General features: G+C 38.6%; 1 protein-coding gene across 3 annotated transcripts in view; it reads right to left on the bottom strand.

The window, feature by feature from the left end:
• Positions 1 to 17,564, bottom strand: part of ARB2A (ARB2 cotranscriptional regulator A) — a 433,180-nt gene extending 415,616 nt beyond the window's left edge. For 2 of the 3 annotated variants that reach the window (XM_082836443.1, XM_082836444.1), the window contains exon 1: positions 17,433 to 17,542. The gene's annotated coding sequence lies outside the window, so the exon portion shown is untranslated. Of the gene's footprint in view, positions 1 to 17,432 lie in introns of all 3 variants that reach the window. The other variant, XM_082836445.1, reaches the window with a different exon arrangement.
• Positions 17,565 to 18,383: the final 819 nt, after the last annotated feature.

The raw sequence follows: 18,383 nt of genomic DNA, 5'->3' as shown, positions 1-18,383 counted from the left end.
CTGCCTGAACTAACAAAGAATTAGCACCAATGCTTAGTCTAAGTATATATTTAAAGGCCTATCTTTCCTGTATTTTGTTGATTTGAAATATTATCCACAAATTTGCTATAAGACCTCAGGCACTACTTAGTCCCTAAGTAACCACCTGAAATCCAACTATTCATAAGTTGGCAGAGCTTCTGTAAACTTGTGGCATTGCTCTTCATGTGGTTGATGGGTTTGGTTTTGCTTTTAATGAAAATATTCATATATTTTATTATTCATTCATGTAAACCTGGTTTTACACATACACACACACACACACACACACACACACACACACACACTACAAGGATCCCAAAGTAAGCTGCAAGCCTCCAGGGCTGGCCCTTTACAGACCACTAAGCCTAAGGATATTATTTAAGACAAGTTTAAATAGATTCAAAACATAAAATCATAGAACTGGAAAGGCATAGAAGTGGGCTCTTTCACAATTCCAGTCTCTATTTTAATAATGGTTATCTACTAAACAATAGACACCAGGCTTGTATAAAGTCCTGAAACAATTCCAAACCTAACATCACTTCCCTTTTTAAAATGATTGCTTAGACAATCAATATTTTGGAGTTGACTTCTTAAACTCAAGAATCCTACTGTGATTTAATAAGTGAGCCAACAAAACTGTCAGTTCTGAATAAGAACCATTCAGAAGAAAAAGCAAGAAATGAGGGTAAACTCTGAGGCGCATAGAGATTCTTCATCGGACAAGATAGTCTATTGAATAGGGAACACCTAACTTAAGAAAATGGTTTCAAAAAATAAATCGGTAACAACAAATATGAAGGGTATAATTCAGACATTTATGCCAAAAGTTTATTTATATTTTAAATTTACATGGAAATTCACTATTTCAGGACCTCTGTAGTATAGTTTTAATTTTTTAATTTTATGAAGTAAATAGTTGGTCCTTCATTTATATATTTTAATTTTTAGATATAGCTAATATTCATATGCCTTTAAAAATGAGTAGAAAACAGTAATTGGAAAAATGCTAAATGTATTCACTTTCCAACAATAAACCAAAAACTAAAGTTTTGTAATTATGGAATGTATAGAAAAAGACCACCTCACTCGAATGTTTTGCAGAAACTGAAAACAAGTCTTAGGCAGTAATACATCTTAATAAGTAAGTTAACCAACAGTTCCGTAATTCTGTAGGTGAATATATGCATTATATTTCAAGGCTGAATTAACTAAAACAGATATAAATGACCATCGATTAGAAAATTGTGCTGCAATTCCTATCAGGTCAACATTCAGAGAAAACAAAAGGTAGTTGGGCTCTGAGAGAAATACATTTCATGTTTACAGTCTAAGACTCTCTAAGGAAGAATTATTTTCTTATTTTTAGAGTAATCTTAACTAAAGTGTGTAACTCAATTTTGCTAAGATATTTTTCCATGTCTTCATAAGAAAGTCTACTGCTTAATTTAAAAAATGAAATTTAAACTTAAGACACAAAACATTTCTACTCTGAAACACTTCTCATTACTATTTCCATAATAAGTACTATTCTGGAAATATTTTCCTCAAATAGTGTGCCCCCTAAGTACATCACGAAATTTAGCTCTTTGTATTTTATATTATGGTCAGCTGTATACAGGTCATATCACCTCTCTGAGGATAAAGGCTGTTTTCCTCATCCTGACATGTCTTACACATTATGGGCTCATAAATGTTGACTTAAACAGGGCTTGTTTATAAAATGATCAAAGCCTATTAAAGCAAATAACATTCCCAAGAAATGGACAGAGGAAGGATAATTAATGCAAAAATGAGTCCTTGGGAATTCCCTGGCAGTCCGGTGGTTAGGACTCTGTGCTTTCACTGCCAAGGGCGTGGGTTCAATCCCTGGTCGGGGAACTAAGATCTGATAAGCTGTGCGGTGTGGCCAGAAATTAAACAAACAAACAAAAAAACAAATAAATACATTTTAAAAATGAGTCCTTTTTTTTGAAACTGTATTTACACAATTTTAGTAAATAAGTAACAATAAATGACATTCTTTCAAATGAAACCTATTAGCTAATCTAGATTAATTACTTAAATAAAAAATATTGATACTACTAGAGGATAGGGTTGGATTTAGATGATATAGTCAAGGTCTTATTCAGAAAGAACTAATATGGGACTTCCCTGGTGGCACAGTGGTTAAGAATCCACCTGCCAATGCAGGTTACACGGGTTCAAGCCCTGGTCCAGGAAGATCCCACATGCCACGGAGCAACTAAGCCTGTTTGCCACAACTACTGAGCCTGTGCTCTAGAACCCACGAGCCACAACTACTGAAGCCCACGTGCCACAACTACTGAAGCCCGCGCACCGCAACGAAGATTAGCCCCCGCTCTTCGCAACAAGAGAAAGCCCGCGCACGGTAACAAAGACCCAATGCAACCAAAAATTAATTAATTAATTATTTAAAAAGTTATTAAAAGAAAAGAACTAATAGACAGTAGGAACAAAAGTCATATAGAAGCATACGGTCTACATAATATATACAGTCAGGTCCTCATTCAAATGGAAGCAATACACATTAAAAATAATAGCCCTAAGGAAACACAGTATCACTTCATTATTGGTTTGGTCAGTGCCTAATACAATAGTTTAGGGCTTTGGTAAAGCTGGGTTCAATATATGGTGTAGGTTTGACACAGGCAGACCTTCCTATCCTATTCTAAGTTTCAAACTAATTTTAGGATTTCAGAATCTTCCGAAATGCATAGTAGACCAGTAAACATTAGGGCTGAATAAACAACTACATGGAAAATGTAAACCATATATGATATTTTAAAAGTCATATGGCCCAATAAAAGTACAAGATTGATCAAATGAGAAACTTCTCAATGAAGAGAGTAGCAACAGAAGAAAAGGCATTCTCCCTCAAATATCACTGTAATTTTTACCTTAAAGTCAATATGTAAACAATCCCAACTGTTTTATTTACACAGATTTTAAATATGTGACAGACACTGGCAAACTAGCTCATAAATGGGAAAGAGAAGAACCACAAGATTTCAAACCACATTAAACAGTATGTAAACATCTGAGTGCAACAAATTCTGACATTTTCAACACCGATTTTCCATTCCAGTCACTTGGAATGCAATGCCAGGTAAATAGAAGAGAGTAGGAAAATCATGGACTAAAAAGTAGTAAGAAATGAGGATGGTGTTCCTTCTACACCCTAAGCACTTCTCACTAAAAAATATGAAAGGTCAGTTCCAGGAGTGGAGAACTAAGTGCAAACAACTACAAGTTGGAATATAAAACCCTCTGGCTCTTCTCAGCAATCTATGATGTCTTAAGCATAATATGTAGGGCAGACAATCAGTGTCTTCCAAAGTTCACAGTACGATAAATTAATGAAGAAAATAAATCAAATACCATGTTATCTACCCTATCCACATCTTAATTCTCCACTGAATTTAAATGCTTTATAGCTACTACGATACCACGTGGGCAGTTACCTATCAAATCATACCTGGTGTCAAAAAGGGGGAACATAATGCAACTCAAAGTTTTCTAAGCCAGATGAGTGCCTTCCCTGAGAGAAGACAAATTATCAGGCTAGAGAAGAGTTATGACTGCAAAAGCATTGAGTAATGAGTGCAAGATTAAAAATGTTGAAAAATTGAATTCTTTCTCCCTCAGATCAGTAACAAGGTAAGAATGCCCACTTTCACCATTAAGTGGATTAACAAAATTAAACATGTATAGGGTACATAAAATGCAGTATTTGATTGGCTTTGTCCATTAACTTATGAATACCCATTCTTATCATTAAGTGAATTGAGAAAAGTTAATGTAGGTAACTTATTGATAAATAAAATGTAGTATTTGATTGGCTTTGTTCATAAGTTTATTACAAAGTGAACCTTGGACACATAGGTAACCTGCCTGCCCTACACATGATGCTTAAGTCAATATACTTAGCTAAGGAAAAAAAAAAAAGACAGAGATTAGAAGCAAAATTATGCCTGATTGCATTTATATGACTGTTTACATAGAAAATCCTAGAAAAACTACAAAACAACTACTATTGCTAATAAATAAATTTAACATGGTGAGAAACTACAAGGTAATTATATAAAAAGCAACATTATTTATATAAATATATACATATAAATGTCAAGATCAGAAAATTTGAAAAAAAATTCATTTCAGTGGTGCCAAAAAACATAAAATACCTAAAAGTAAATCTAATAAAAGCTATCCAAGACTGCTACACTAAAAACTACTTTGCTGAGAGAAATCAAAGACAATCTAAATAAAAGCAAAGAAATACCATTTTCATGGATTAGAAAATTCAGTATTTTTATGATGACATTTCTCCCCAGATTGATTTATAGATTCACCACAACCTCAATCAGAATCACAACAGGCTATTTTGCAGATATTGGCAAGCTAATTCTGAAATTCATATAGAAATACAAAAGATTTAGAATAACCAAAGCAAATTTCTAGCAGAACAAAGTGGAAAATGTACCTTACCTAATTTCAAGACTTAACATAAAGCTACAGTAATCAAAACAGTTTGGAATTAATATAAAGATAGACATATACATCAATGAAACAGAATAGAGAGTCTAAAAATAGACCAACACGCTGGAAGTCAGTTGATTTCCAAAAAAGGTGCTAGTCTATTCAACAGAAGAAAACTCTTCAATAAATGGCATTGATTCAAATGAATTATCTGTTTGGAAAAAGATAAAAACCAACTCTTACCTCATGTCATACATAAAAACTGACCCAACATAGATCACGAACATGAATATAACACCTAAAATTATAAAAATTTAGAAGAAAACACAGGAGAAAATCTTTGGAACCTTACAGCAGGCAGTTTTCTCAGAACAACAATAAAAAAACCCCCACAAATCATAAAAGGATAAAAATTGATAATCTGTGCTTGCTTTTCAAAAAATAACATTAAGAAAATGAAAAAGAAGCCACAGAATGGAGAAAATGTTTGGAAGAACTTGTACAGATTATATTTTTTAAAAAACTCTTACAACTCAATAATAAGACAAGCAAATTTAAAAGTAGGAAAAAGATTTAAACAGCTACCTCTTGAGAGAAGACATATAAATGACCAATGGAAAATGGAAGAAGAAAACATTTGGAGGCGACAGAAATATTCCTTATCTTGACTGTGATGAAAGTTTCAAGGAAGTATGCTAAAACATCAAATTATATAAGTATGTACAATTTATTGCACTTCAATTATACCTTAAAGCTACAACAGATAAAAGTGGGGAGACTTTCTAAATGTTAAAATAAATGGTAATTGGCATGATTTATTCTATTTCCCTAAAATCTTTACATGTTATGGTAGTACTCATTCCATGGAGAATGATATATCCTGTGGGTAGAAAAAAGTATGACAAATATATAAACTATTATTTGAGGAGGGATTATTTCTACATTTCAGCCAAACCTTATTATTTATTCTAAGAGAAATTAGCAAATATATACAAATAGAAAAATAACCTAAATATCACAAGTATTTAGCTTTGACTATAATTATAACTGCTATTGAGGAATTCATAAGACTGTCAACCAGAAAAATAGCTCTAAATATTGAAATTTCAAGCAGTCATATACTTTCTTAACACATTAGAACTAATTAGATTTGTAATCCTACTACTCAAGTCAATTGAGCAATATACACACACATGAAGAGAGCAAAAAAGAAACTTAAGCTGATCTTCAATGAGTGTCTAATAACTTACATAGATTTCAGAGAGCTGGGGAGTAGATAGGGACATGTGGTATTTCATGCAAAAGCTTTAAGACTAATGACCTTTATTGAATCAGCAGACCTAGCCTACAGTTTCCTGTCGTTCCTTCATTCTTTCACATAATAAAAATTTATTAAATGCCTCAAATATATCAGATTCTGTGTTTGACAGAAGTGATGCCAAAGGCAGTAGAATATATGGTTAAAACAACTGACACTGGAGCCAGAATGCCTGTGCTTAAATTTTAACTCTGCCATTTATTCTATGTAATACCTAGGGCAAGGTACTTAACCTCCAGGTGTGCAGTGAAAGGTTAACTCAGAAGGCTTGGGATGTCCAAAATCTGTATATTCTATAGAAAGGACTGACTTGACTGGCTTCTGGGAGTTAACCTGTAAGTCCTTGGAATATCATGCCTGATAATAGTATCTCCATATGCCTGAGGCCATGGGCCATGCCATACAGTTTATACTAACCATATGATTTATGGTGAATGCATGTTTTTATTCACCTGGATCCTGGGGCATGCTGTATCAGTTTGATCTCTGCAGGGGCTGGAGATTGAGTTGGTCATGGGGGCACTCCATGCCTATGTGACGGACACTCTAAAAACTCTCAGGACACCAAGGCTCAGGGGAGCGTCCTTGGTTGCTAACACTTAGCACTTGTTGTCACACACTGTTGCTGGGAGAATTAAGCACTTTCTGTATGACTTTTGAGAGAGGACAAGTGGAAGCTAATACCTAGTCTCTCCTGGACTCAGCCCTATGTGCTTTTTCCATTTGCAGTTTTTAATCTGTATCCTTTCACTGTAGTAGACTGAAACTGTGAATTTAATAGCTTTTCTGAGTTCTGGGAGTACTTCCAGCAAATCATCAAACCTAAGGGCGGTCCTGAGGACCCTCAATACTGTAACCTTGTTTCCACATCTAAAAAATGCACTTAACATTAGTACCTACTTAAGGATAGCTGTGGGGATCAAATGAACTAATGTATTTTTTTAAAATAAATTTATTTATTTTTATTTTTGGCTGTGTTGGGTCTTTGTTGCTGCACGTGGGCTTTCTCTAGTTGCAATGAGCAGGAGCTACTCTTTGTTGTGGTGCTCGGGCTCCTCATTGCGGTGGCTTCTCTTGTTGCGGAGCACGGGCTCTAGAGCACAGGCTCAGTAGTTGTGGTGCACGGGCTTAGTTGCTCCGCGGCATGTGGGATCTTCCTGGACCAGGGCTCGAACCCTTGTCCCCTGCATTGGCAGGAGGATTCTTAACCACTGTGCCACCAGGGAAGACCTGAACTAATGTATTTTATGTTCTTAGAACAATACCTGGCATATAATGTTTGCTGCTTCTCATGCTGTTACAAAAATAAATCGTCCTAGCAACTGAATAGCTTGGTCTAGTGAGAGAGGCCATTAACTAATAAAATTGCAAGTGCTAAAACATTACGCATAATGTACCAAAGGAACAAGGAGCATCACTTCCTTCTTTCGGATCCCCAACACTGTTGTCTTAATTTAGGTCCCCATTATCACTCATTTTCTAACTTAGAATATCCTCTTAACAATATAATCCTTACAGGATTCCCTGACATCACCATAACCACTGCCACCACCAGCCCCACCACTGCCTGACCCAACTGTATATTCCTTTAACCTGATTCCACATTCTTAGAATCCATTCCCACACATAATTCCCCGATTTCTATTGATATAAACTTACGAAAATCACACACATCTTTGTGTAAACTTTTTACCTCACCCTCTGGGGTCTGTTTGGACTCAAGTTTGGTTATAGGTCTAGAAGCAAGGGAAGGTGGTTGGAATAAGAAAAGAGGAAGATCAGCAATCTATTGTGGGCAACTAAGGGGAGGCCATTACAGGTTCTTTAGACCAGGGGAGACAGGCCTCCTGGGAAGGAGTAGAAGGGTTGCTTCTACTGGCAAAGAAGGTTCAAGAGAATTTAGAGATCCAAGGTGTCTAGCTTCACCAGAATCTGCCTAAATGTACCCACCCCAATTGTCAAGGTCCCAATCCGTCCTTTAGGATTGCAAATTCAAGTTGTGCTGTAATTCGGTCAACCACATGATTTGTTTTACAGAAACCTTAGTACTGCAACTACTTTTAGGGCAGCAGTAGAAACCAACTGGTACCTGGAAGTGGAATGCTGCCATACCAAAAACCTCAAGAATGGCTTGAGGAACCAGGCAGAGGGCTCTGAAAAGAGTGTTAGAGAAAGCCTACAGCAGCCCGAAGAATCTGTTAATAGATGCCCCATGGTCTTTGATAAGGCTGTGGGTGAGGACCTGCAAGAAAGCAAAGTAAATGTTATTGGAAACTCGAGGAAGGGGTTGTTATGTAGTGGCAGCAATTGCAGTGTCCCATGGAATTATATGGAAAGTAGAAAATGTACCTAATGAAGTGGCTGATCTAACAAGGAGATTTCCAACTAGAGTGCTGAATGTGCCACCTGGTTCTTTTTGCTGCTTATAGTAAAACATGATAAGCCAGAAATAAACTAATAAAAGGACTGTTAAACAAAAAGGAGCCACGACTTTCTCTGTAAAAGATACTGTCAAGGGAATGAAAAAAGCCAGAGATTGAGAGAAAATATTTTCAAAAGACATATCTAATAAAGGTATCTTATTCAATATATATGAAGAACTCTTAAAACTCAACAATAAGAAAACAACCCAATTAAAAAATGGGCAAAAGACCCGGACACCTCACCAAAGAAGATATACAGATGGAAAATAAGCTTACAAAAAGATGTTCAACATCATGTCATTAAGGAATTGCAAATTAAAACAACAATGGGAGGGGCTTCCCTGGTGGCGCAGTGGAGCTGCTGAGCCTGTGAGCCATGGCCGCTGAGCCTGCGTTTCCGGAGCCTGTGCTCTGCAATGGGAGGGGCCACAGCAGTGAGAGGCCCGCGTACCACAAAAAAAAAAAAAAAAAAAAAAACAATGGGATACCACTACACACCTATCTGAATGGCTAAAATCCTTAACACTGACGACACCAAATGCTGGCAAGGATATGGAGCAACAAGAACTCTCACTCATTGTTGGTGAGAATGCAAAATGATACAGCTATGTTGGAAGATAATTTGTCAGTTTCTTTGAAAATTAAACATACGATCCAGGATCATGCTCCTTGGTATTTACCCAAATTAGGTGAAAACTTATGTCCACACAAAAATCTGCAAACAGATATTAAGAGCAACTTTATTCATCACTGTCAGGCTTAGAAACAACAAAGGTGTCCTTCAGTAGGTGAATGAATAAATCAATTGTGGTACATCCATACAAAAGAATATTATTCAGCAGCACTCAAAAAAAATTAAAAAAGCTATCAAGCCATGAAAAGACAGGGAGGAAACTTAGAAGTATATTACTAAGTGAAAGAAGCCAACCACCAAAGGCCCACATACTGTACGATTCCAACTATATGATATTCTGGAAAAGGGAAAACTATGGAGACTAAAAAGATCAGTGGTTGCCAGGGGTTAGGGAGGAAGGATGGCTGAATATGCATAATAGAGAGGATTTTTTAGGGAAGTGAAACTAATCTGTATGATGCTAGTATGTTTTCTATGATAAAATGGAGTCATGTAGTTTCTTAGAAGTACTTGGCTGTATTCCTAATGCAGATTAAATTTCACCATTAAATCACTCACACTGTTTCAAAATAATGAATATTACCTATAAACAATAATACTCTTATAGTTACCTGTGAAATACATTAGCATGAATTGATTTTATCATATTAGTCACCTAGAAAAAAGTAGGAAAAGACCCTAAAAGAACAGGCTACAGATCAAAAATACTTTGATGGTGGATGAAAGAGGTCCAAAATGGTCTCCAGTAAAACCAACTTTGTTGGATCCTAGAACCAAACCTAGAGCCATCCTGTATAAAGTTCAGGCCAGACTCCAGCCTACAGGAAAGACCCTACCATCTATCATTTTTCATTCCATTTTTCCTTCTTCCTTTCTTCTACTTCCATGTACCAACTTTTTTGCTCAATCACTTTAGATGGTATACAATCTAAAAGTCCTCTTTGAGGCCTTTCTTTCTTTCAAGTTTTTGAACAATTTCAGATGATTCAACTTTAAAGTGGGTCTATGGGAAACTGAGTTCATTGAACTCTTAACATTCTTCCACTAGAGCACATGGAACCCAACTGCTGATTAAGAAAAAGAAAAAAGATCAGTCATGAACTGGTGTATTAGTCTGCTCCAGCTGCCATAACAAAATACTAGGGTGGCTCAAACAACAGAACTTTATTTTCTCACAGTTCTGAAGGCTAGAAATCTCAGATCAAGGTCTGGCAGGGTTGGTTTTTGGTGAGAACTTTCTTCTTGGCTTTTAGGCAGTCACCTTGTTGCTGTGTCCTAACATGATAGAGAGGGAAATCAAGTGAGATCTCAGGTGTCTCTTCATAGAAAGACACCAATCCTATCAGATCAGGGTCCCATCCATATGACCTCATTTAACCTTAATTACTTTTGGGGGGTTAGGGCTTCAACATACGAATTTTGAGAGAATGCAACTGAGTCCACCGCAATTAGAAAGTATCAAGGGATAACATCATGTTTAGGAACATTTGCGTTATAACATTCTTGATACTTGTCCAAACAGCCTCACTCAGAAGATAGGGTGCTTCAACATCATCAGTTCACTTGGCCCTGCTTTCAAATGCTAAAGCCACTTTTATCCCTAATCAGAGGAAGGAAGAAGCAGAGAAAGGAGATATGAAAGGTTTTGGACAACTACACAGTTAGATGGCACAGTCAGCACAAAAGATAACCTCCACTTCTAACACCAATTACAAGTTCAAAGACTCCCAAAGCCCCGTCAGGCTTGATAATTCACTAGGTAGACCCAAAGAACTCACTGAAAACTGTTATACTCATGATTATAGTTTACCACAGGAAAATTAATTCAGATTAACATCAGGGAAGGGAAAAAGCATATTGGACAAAGTTCAGGAGAGTACCAAACATAGAGCTGCTGATGTCCTCTCTCTGTGAAGTTATGGACATGTTGTTCTCTTGCTAACTATGTCATAATATGCACGGACTGTTGTCAACCTGGAAAGCTCACAGGAGATATGGTGTTCAGAGTTTTATTGGGGCTCCATTACACAGGCATGACTGAATGACTGCCCACATGGTTGATCTCAGTTTCCAGGTCAACTGATACCGAGGGACCCAAAGCCCCTACCCTAAGTCACATAGTCTCTCTGGCTACAGGCAGCCCCTACCCTAAATCACACTGTTAGACAATGTGACCCAAAGCTCCAAGGAAAACAAAAATACTAGAGATTACCATCCAGAAGCTGAGGGCAAAGGTCAGACCTCTTTTGGGGCAAGGTTAAATCCTTTACCCTACAGGAGACAAGAGAAACCATTCAATAGTTCCTACTGCCTAAAGAGGCAAGTCCAGGCCGCTTATCAAACTATACAACATTCTCCTCACATCCCCTGCCCCTCCCCCCATGACTTGGTTCCTATCTCTTTCTCCAAATCCATCTCTCATTACAATCAAACTTTCTGCTCTAGTAGTTGCAAATTCCTTTTAGTGTTTTTACAAATACCAGACCGCTGAGAGGTATTTCTTCTGTCTAGAAAGCCTTTCCACTGTTTTTTTTTTTTTAATCTCTTAGATTTATCACTTTAAATTTATTTATTTATTTTTGGCTGTGCTGGGTCTTCGTTTCTGTGCGAGGGCTTTCTCTAGTTGCGGCAAGCGGGGGCCACTCTTCATCGCGCTGCACGGGCCTCTCACTATTGCGGCCTCTCTTGTTGCGGAGCACGGGCTCCAGACGCGCAGGCTCAGTAGTTGTGGCTCACAGGCCTAGTTGCTCTGCAGCATGTGGGATTTTCCCAGACCAGGGCCCGAACCCGTGTCCCCTGCATTGGCAGGCAGATTCTCAACCCCTGTGCCACCAGGGAAGCCCATCCACTTTATTTTTAAATGACTCATCCTTAAGTTTTCAACTTAGGTAGCATTTTCTCCACAAAGCCTTTCAATAACCCCAGGTAAGGCATTGTGTCTCTCCCATACCATCCTATACATACTTCTATCATAATACAAAAAATTTTGCTGAAGTCTTGTCTTTATAGCAGACACCCCAAACAGCACGTAAGATCCTCAAGTATGGGGTCCAGACTGCCTTATGACTAGGTATCCATCTTTTACTGATTCAGATAACTGAGACCCTGCCTAACTACTGCCCTGTTTTCCTTGCCTCATATTTCAGTTCATGTAGATCTTGGGCCCTTCTCTGTTCCTTTATCCCTCCCTTCTCCCTATCTCTTTCGAGACCAGTGCCCAATCTCCATTCAGCTAACACTTGTTGACAAACCCCCTTACTTTTCTGCTAATACTTCCTTTACCTCCTGATCTGATCCTTCCTCTCCTCTCTGCCACCCAACCAATTCCTGGGTATTACCATTTAAGATAAATACTCCAACTACATTAAACGGTATTACACCAAATGGACCAAGACGACTGATTAATTCCCGAACTACTTGAGTTAGTAACAGAGTCATTTCCATAGTATAGACAAAAACGATGATATCAAGAAGAATGGGGTAATTCAAATCAAGAGAGCATCTCACCTATCAATTAATCAAACTTTTCAACTTCTTAAACTGCATCACCTCGAGTTATAATCTTGGTCACAATTCTAGCTTGTTCCATGTTCTAAACAAAGCACACAAAACTAAGCTATGCTTTGTAAATGAAAAGGGTATCACACTCCTTAATTACCTTGGATATTAACTCTAAATTGTTTTTTAAATAGAGATACTGTACCTGTTGAGCCACATATAGTATCTTTCATGTTGCTTTCTTATACCTATCACAGATAATGGCAATGTGATTAGCAGGGGATAGGAATAGTAGCCACATCCCACAGCCACTGGCAATTACAATGTTGGGTATTAGTTGCTATCATTCCCTTAATTAGCTATTAAAGGGCCTTACAAAGCCCAAATCCACAATCTTAGTCTTATTAGCACCTCTCTAACCTCTGAGCAAATCAACCCTAAGTATATTATCAACCTAGACCATGCTTAAAATATTCAATCTGCTATAAAGAAATGGAAACAAACATACAATAAATGCTTTGCTTCAATGATCTGTCTTCACAGTGTTATTTTTCCCTACAGTAAAAATTATCTGTTATCTATATTGCAGTATCTATATTACAAAAATGAACTGTTCTCAAAAAAAAGGAGACAAGAATACAATATCAGAGAAAGCAGCACAGCACCGTTACCTCTAAATTATCTTTAACTTATCTGTAAAATGTTAAGCAAGTCAGTCATCTGCTACCTCATCTGTAGCAAATTAATCAATTTTAATTTGTCAAAGAGTGATAAGCAAAAATGTGGTACAATTTTTCATTCATTACTTTAAATCAAAGCAAAGTAATCAACTTAAATAAGGTTTATAACTGAAACAGTTAACTAAATGCAGTACCCAAAGAGTATTTAATAAAGAATAGGGTACAAAACATTCAATAGTTAAAAAAAAAAAAAAGATGCGTTACCTTGCATTAATGGGTCATCAGCCATTCTGAATAAAAAAATTCCTTCCTCTCTTACACAGATAGTCTAAAAAATTTTTTCTTAACAACGCTGAACATTGTTAAATTACACATTGCTCACTAAATTACTCAAACCTCATTACTCTATGGTTGGAAATGATGTGATACATGGTCTGAAAAACTTAGTTTACTTCTGTAGGACTGTATACACTGCACACCCTCCAAATACTAACTGCTGAACCAGATGAACCGACATATGTTACTTGGTATACAGTAGGTCTTACTGAATCACTTAAGGCCAGGTGGCTGACTTCAGAACCACATGCTGAGATACAGCTGCACTTTCACCCTGTCCCCCATCCCATTCCAATCTGTAGAGCTACATTACTTTCTGTCACTTTGTTGCCAGGTCCCCCTCTTCTGCTGTCAGTTCTGGTGCTTAAGGTCCATTACTGTCACTGATCTCCTTTGCCATTCTCCATCTAGCTACATCCAACTTCTAACACTTCTTTTTCTGTTTCTTCATCATTTTTATCTCTTTTCCTGCTCTTCTCAGCTACCAGAAAAAAAGAGATCTACTTCACAGCCATAGTCAGCCAATTGATACACTCCTTTCCTTCTAAATAAAAAGAAAAAAGAATCAAAGCAGGTGGGGATGATCTTTGGCTGTTCAGAACTCTTTTCATCACAGTCTGATACCCAGAGGTTCATTCACTGTTACAAAAGATGCTTTATGGTTTCTTTTACTTCTAACTTTGGAGTTACTGCAGATACTTGGTCTATAGACAATTTAAGTTTTTACAACTACAGTATTTTAGGATTAAAAAAGTAACAGAAGACAAGGTGGCTGCTTTCTTAATCCTTAAAAAATTTACCCAAAAAAACGCTGCAAAATTTTCTATTAAGATCAGACCTTAAGGGGAGTTCCCTGGTGGTCTAGTGGTTAGGATTCTGGTCTTTCACTGCCATGGCCCAGGTTCAATCCCTGGGAACTGAGATCCCACAAGCCATGTGGCACAGCCAAAAAAAAAAAAAAAAAAAAATCAGATCTTAAATGAATAGTGCTCCAAAAAAGATATACATATGGCCAAAAAGCATATGAAAAGATGCTTAATATCACCAACCAGTAGGGAAGTCAAAACCACTGAGATACTACTTCACACCCATTAGGATGCCTATTATTAAAAAAAAAAAAATCAGAGAGAAAATGTGCTTGGTGAGAACGTGGAGAACTGCTGGTGACGATGCAGAGAAAATGGAGCCTCCATGCATTGCCAGTAGGAATGTAAAATAGTGTAGCCATTGTTGTTAACAATATGTCAATACTTAAAAAAATAAACATAGAATTAACACATGATCCAGCACTTCCACTTCTGGGTATATAACCAAAAGAATTAAAGCAGAAGACTCAAACAGATATCTGCACACTCATGTTCATAGCAGCATTACTCAAAATAGCCAAAAGGTGGAAGCAACCCCAGCATTCACAGACAAATGAATGGATAAACAAATTGTAGTCTATATATACAATGGAATATTATTCAGCCTTAAAAAGGAAGAACATGGACTTCCCTGGTGCCGCAGTGGTTAAGAGTCCGCCTGCCGATGCAGGGGACACGGGTTCGTGCCCCGGTCTGGGAAGATCCCACATGCCGCGGAGCGGCTGGGCCCATGAGCCATGGCCGTTGAGCCTGCGCTTCCGGAGCCTGTGCTCCGCAACGGGAGAGGCCACAGCAGTGAGAGGCCCGTGTACCGCAAAAAAAAAAAAAAAAAAAGGAAGAACATTTTAACATATGCTACAACATACATGAACCTTGAAGTCACTATGCTAAACAAAATAAGCCAGTGAAAAAGGACAAATGTCGTATGATTCCACTTATATGAGGCATCTAGACAGAAACAGAAAATTCATAGAGAAAGTAGCTTAGTGGTTGTCCAGTGCTGAGGAGAGAGGGGAATGGGGAGTTAATGTTTAATGGGTATGGAGTTTCAGCTGGGAAAGATGAAAAGATCTGGAAATGGATGGTAGTGACAGCTGCATAACAATGTGAATGTACTTAATTCCACTGAAATGTACACTTAAAAATGGTTAAAATGACTAATTTTGTTATGTACAGTTTACCACAATTTAAAAAAAAAGGAATGAAAAGTAAAGTTGACATATGTTAGCTTATTTCACTTGCTACTTAGTTATCCACGGCCATTGTACAAACCCAATCTGACCCTAAAACAGACAGCTCAAGTTATGTTCAACTGAGTAAACAGTGCTTAATTTTGTTTGCGCTAATGAAAAGCTTGGAAACATCTCTACATATCTGAAGACATCAGATTATCCTCATAGAGGTCTGCCTGGGAAAGCTGAGAAAAACAGGCTGTCAATAAAAAAGATCTCTCAGGCTCACACAAAACACTGAGTAAATATTCCTGAGATTTTTAAACACTGATGCCTCCATGCCTATATCCTTGCTATTCCAAGATATACCAATACATTCCTGCCTCAGGGCCTTTTCCTAGCCTAAAACACATACCCACATACCTGCAGAGCTCACTCCCTGATTTCATGCAGATCCCTACTCAAAAGTCCTCTTATCAGAGAGGCAGGATTTTTTTTTTTAAATGGTAGAATGGGAACTGCCTTGTCCTGTGACTATTTTTTTTAATATAAATTTATTTATTTATTTTTGGCTGTTTTGGGTCTTCATTTCCGTGCGAGGGCTTTCTCTAGTTGTGGCAAGCGGGGGCCACTCTTCATCGCGGTGCGCGGGCCTCTCACTGTCTCGGCCAGAGAGGCAGGTTTTGACCACCCTATTTAAAACAGCATCCTCCATCATTCATTCTCTCTCCCCTCAATGTGCTTTATTTTTCTTCATAGCCCTTATCACTACCTGATATATCTACTTGCTAACTGTCCTTCTCTATCCGCTACAGCGTAAATTTCAGAACAAAGACTGCCCATTTTGTTCACTATTGGAAGCCCAGCAACTAGAACACCACCTGGCACACTGAAGATGGCCCATAAATACCTGTTAATGGAATGAGTGGGTGCATGGTTACGGTTTCATAGGTCATGCTGCCCTCTTGGCGTTGGTGCTATTCTACCATTTACCAGTGTCACAATAGCCACTGCTTCTAAGCCATCCACAGCATTCCTGGTTTAGGCTTAAGTGGAAGGAACACTTAAAGAGTCAGATAGAAGCCTGGTACCAGAATGCCAAAAAACTGCTCCTTGACTTATTTTCTAAATACAACAAATGAATACAGTATATCTGTCCCTCACAATGAGGGATAAAAAACAAGCACGAAGAATACACCTCTAACACCGCTTTAAGACAAAAAGACACCGTGGATTGCATCACATTTCACCTGTTTTGATAAATGGTACAAGGCACTCGCTAGCCTGAAAACCAAAGGATTTTCCCTCTGCAACTTTTCACAGGATTTGGGGAAACAGACAAAGGCAACAAGACTGTCAATAAATATAGCCAAAAATTAAGTAACCAATTACTTGGCATAACAAATACACACTCTGGAGCACTAGAAGAATATGTTAAATCTCTGGATGAGAGAAAGAGAAGACTGCCTCCAAAATATACCTAACTTTGTTTCAAAGTCAAAAGTATTCAATTAAGAATTCATCACAGTGAAATGTCCCACCAGCGCCCATGCACGTTACAAGTTTGGGGAGCATTTTATAACTGCACTTTAATCTTCTGCCTACAGCTAATGTCTTCTGGTAAAGGTTTGGCAGGTGATGATCATTTTCGTAGAAAAATCTTCAACCAGAGAACCACCAAACCTCCCCACCTGAGGAAGCTTAGAAAGGCCCATTACGCTACAGTCTCTAGGCTCCCAGAACCCCAAACGTCCAAGAGTAAGGAGACTCATCCAGGGAACACACTTGTAATGCCCCGCCTCGGAAGTGGAAATGGCAGGTGTAAGCTGCCCATCAGCGGGGTCCTGTACACAGGGCAGAAGTGTCCGCAGGAAACGCGGCGCCACCGACCCCCGCCCGAGAAGAACCAAGGCCAGCCTCTTCCTCTGATTCCGGCCCGGGCCTGCCCCCCGGGAGTTCACAACCCGGCAAACGCAGGTCCTACCTGAGCTCTGCCCCCAGCTACAGGGCTGTGGGGGGAGGCGGGAGGAGGCGTGGCCTTCCAGCTCGCCAGCCGAACTCCCTCGTGCGGTTGTTACGACTTTCCCTCTCCGGATCCGCGCCCCGAACAAGTTCCAGTTGCACTTCCGGGGTCTGCAGGAGATTGAAACGTCATTGCGCACACGTCGGCGGCGGCCGCGACAAGCCGGAAGGAGGCGGGGCGTGGTCGCTGGGTCGGTTCTTGCGGCGGTAGGTGGGCTGGGAGAGAAAGGCACACGGGAGGAAGGGATTGTCCTGTTATGTCCCTGTGGGCTCTCTTCGCCTTTCCTTCGCTCTTTCTTCTGGAGTAATGGACACCCCTTCCTGGGTTACTTCAGAGTATGGGGCCACCGTGAAGCCTCGTTCTCCAAGCGTAGTTTAAAAACAGTTGGGAGAGTGCCCATGCCACTAATTGCCCACTCTCCCACACATGGTTTATCCCGCTTCACCTGGTCCCTTCAACGCCAGAAAAGACAGGGAGTGGAAAAATCTAGATTTAGAAGATTAAATTTACCTGTAAATTATGACTTACGTGAAGTAGGTACTCATTTTCTTTATCTACTGACTGCTAATAGGATAGATCGGAAACAGCTGTGTAAAGCTAGGATCACATCGCTAACAGTGGGTTGGATCTAAACTCAGCCTTTACGGTAAAAATCCCTGAGAGTGAAAATTACTCATGAAAATACTGTAAGTGGCCCACAAAGTGCAGGATACGTGATGTTAAGTATAAACTCTAGGTCTTTAATTCTTAGGCACACTTGAATGTGAGACCTCTTAGCTAGTTTATATGTTTTCATAAAAAGGGAGTTTGTAGATATCTGGGCATTTAAACAATCCTGATAAATCCAAGGGGCAACACTTAGTTTTCATCTTGCTTAACCATTCACCAGCATTTGACACAGTTCATCACATC

Source organism: Leucopleurus acutus, assembly GCF_964270905.1.
Source record: "Leucopleurus acutus genome assembly, chromosome: 3".
NCBI lineage: Eukaryota > Metazoa > Chordata > Mammalia > Artiodactyla > Delphinidae > Leucopleurus > Leucopleurus acutus.
This window is presented reverse-complemented; position numbering and strand designations above follow the sequence as displayed.